Source organism: Neopelma chrysocephalum, unplaced genomic scaffold (genome assembly GCF_003984885.1).
Source record: "Neopelma chrysocephalum unplaced genomic scaffold, ASM398488v2 Primary Assembly neopelma1_63, whole genome shotgun sequence".
Classification (NCBI taxonomy): Eukaryota; Metazoa; Chordata; class Aves; order Passeriformes; family Pipridae; genus Neopelma; species Neopelma chrysocephalum.
Window position 1 is genome coordinate 5,866,613 of NW_020897720.1, and position 2,869 is coordinate 5,869,481.

The window sequence follows — 2,869 nt, forward strand, 5'->3', positions numbered from 1 at the left end:
GGGTATTTTTACTTTACATTGTAGAAATACTGTACCCACATTCTTGACACACTAAACACAGGAATGCAAAATTCTTTATGTACTTGAGTATACACTTACTACACTGGGAGACTTATACTTGGTGTAAGCCAGCAAAGGTGTCAGAAGGATAATTCTGGTGTTGTTATTACTAATTTGTGGGTAATAAATGAGTAAATTTGATCATCTAAGCGAATGAAACAAACGTCTGCCAGGCCTCAAAACCATGTTTGCAGAGTGTGGCAGGATAAAGCAAACTGTAATACCATACAAAGGGTAGTGAAAAAGGGCTTTGGACTCAGGAGTTGAACACCATGATCCTTGTGGGTCCCTTCCAACCCTTCCAACCCAGGAGATTCTGTGATTCTGTGACTGTCAGCATCATGCACAGCCCCAGCCCTCAGCAGGGACCCCCTCACTGCAGAGCAGGGCGAAGAGAAGATCCCCAGAGTGTCCCTGCTGGCACACCCTGGCTGCCTGGGGCTATCCTCCAGCATTCCAGGGTGATTTCCAGCATTGCATCATTTTTACACCACCAGATCTGGGTTATGCTTCCCTGGGGAAGGCGAGGTGCCTGTTAGTCATGCAGTGGGGGATGACTGCTCTGCTCCTGTTTTGCCGAGGGCCCTCTCTGCCAGTCTGATCTCTTCCATTAATTTATTTTGCCCAGTAAATGGCATTTCCCAAGCTCTGCAGTGATGCACACGCTCAGCCTGTACCACAACCAGTCAGGGATGCACCAGCTCTCAGTCCCACTGGCGCTGGAGGAAGACTTGAGGAGATCCTCTGCCCTCTGCCCAAGGAACAAGAGCAGGCAGCACTGAATTTGCCTCTACACAAACCAATTTGAAAAGTGAAAGAACTTGCTTTAGATGTTCCACCAGTGCTCTTCTTCTGCAGCCCATGCCATGGGCAGTGCGTACGTGGTGCTGTACCAGGCTCGCAGGGAGCAAGGGAAGGCAGGAGTAAGCCCTCCATGGCCAAATGCACAGTGCTGTCTGGAATTTGGTTTTCCATGTGGCCTGCAACGTTGATTTTTAAACCCACTCTGCTGGTTATTTACTTCTGAAATTGAGCAGTGTGCCTTTGAGCTCTAAATTTTAGGGAGTATATTGTACCTGACTAATTTTATGGTCTGCATTGCCTTTTATCTTGGCTTGCTATTAATTTAACAGCAAATCTCTGTGTTTGTCAGTTTTGATTCCTGGGGTACCATATAACTTGGTTTGTAAATTGATTTGTGCTTTCTGATACTTCAATAAAGCCATAAACACAGCTCTTCATTTTCCTGTGAGTACGTGGTGAACAAGCAGAAGCTGAGCACAAAAATAGACATTTATTTAACCAACGAGTATAACAAGGGGAGGACAACAGGAACTGGCTGGCAGCCTGCTGATAGTCTCTAAACTAGGTGCAGGTTGCAGTGCAAATGAATGGTTTTATCCTCAGACAGGACCTACTGAAAGCAATATCCTGTTTGTTTGCTGTCTGCTGTGCACAGATGAGAAGCTCTGGGCCCTGCTGAGCTCCCCCAGCCCATCACCTTGAGCTCCCAGGGCATGCACTGCCTGAGATGTCCTGGTTTTCCCAGCCCTGACACCTCTCTGGGTGTGCAACACAGTGGAGTGGTTGAGAGCGGGTGCTTGATCAGGAATCTAGGGAAACCAAGACAAAACTGGGGAGGTGCTTGGTCCCTTATCTCTGGGAGGTCCCTGCTTCTTCTCCCCACCACATGAATCCCTATTCTCTGTGCTCCTTCTCTCCATTCCCTTCTCATGCCTGATTTCTTACCAACCTCATGGCTGTGTAAGGACACTCCAGATACTACTTCCAGTGTGGCAGGAGAGGACATTTGTGGTTAATTTTAGTTTCTTTTGTGCCAGCAACTTTTCCTCTGTGTCACCCTGCACGATGCCAAGGCCACAGCACGGAGGGCTTGTCATTCTCACCCTGCTCACATTTCCCACAGGGACATGCAGGTTGAGGCTCAGCCAGGTGGCTGCGCGGCCACTGTGGCATGTCCATGTACAAATGGCTCCTGCAAGCCTGCAGGAACTACTAATTAAATTAATTTGACAACTGACATCCTAACTCTAGATGGTGGGTGATTTACAACAGGGCTTTTGATAGCAGTATTGGCTCAGGGACCCATTCCAGGCTGGGCACCACACGAAGTATTGATGAACATGGAGGAGAGACACATCGTTCTCAGTCAGGAGAGGGGCTCTACAGGCTGTGGTATCCAGCATCCTGGTAGGAGAAGGGGCTGGAGTGAAACACCGTGTGATGGACAGATCTCCAGCTGAATCCCTGGGCCAGAACTGCTGAAAACAGGGAGCCCCAGGCAGTACAGACCAGCTGCTGCAAAGCCGAGGGCACTCGAACTGCCCACCAGGTGTGACACCACACCACCACCTTCCTGGTGGACAACGTTCTGGAGAATTTTAGCACTGAAGAAGTCATTCACATGTGTTTGTCTTCTACACTGCCCATGTAAAGGAACTTGCAAGGAGAGCCAGGAAAAAGCAGGGTACTGCTTTTCCACCAGGAAAAGCAGGGCCGCATCCTAACCAGAGCACTGAGGGCTGGGAGAAAACATGCTGAAAAATGTGAGGACAGACATGAGGGAAGGCCCTGATATGGGATGACACTGCATCTGTACAGTAAGGCAGGCAGAGGAAAGGAACAGTTGCAGAATATCCAACTGCAGGCAGTGGAAACCACCTCTAAAAGCTGCTTTTTAGCTTTTTAGTGTTTTAAATTGATATAATCATAAAATCATAGAATGGCCTGGCTTGGAAGGAACCTTAACCATTATCTAGTTCCAAACCCCTTCAAATGAGACACTGAA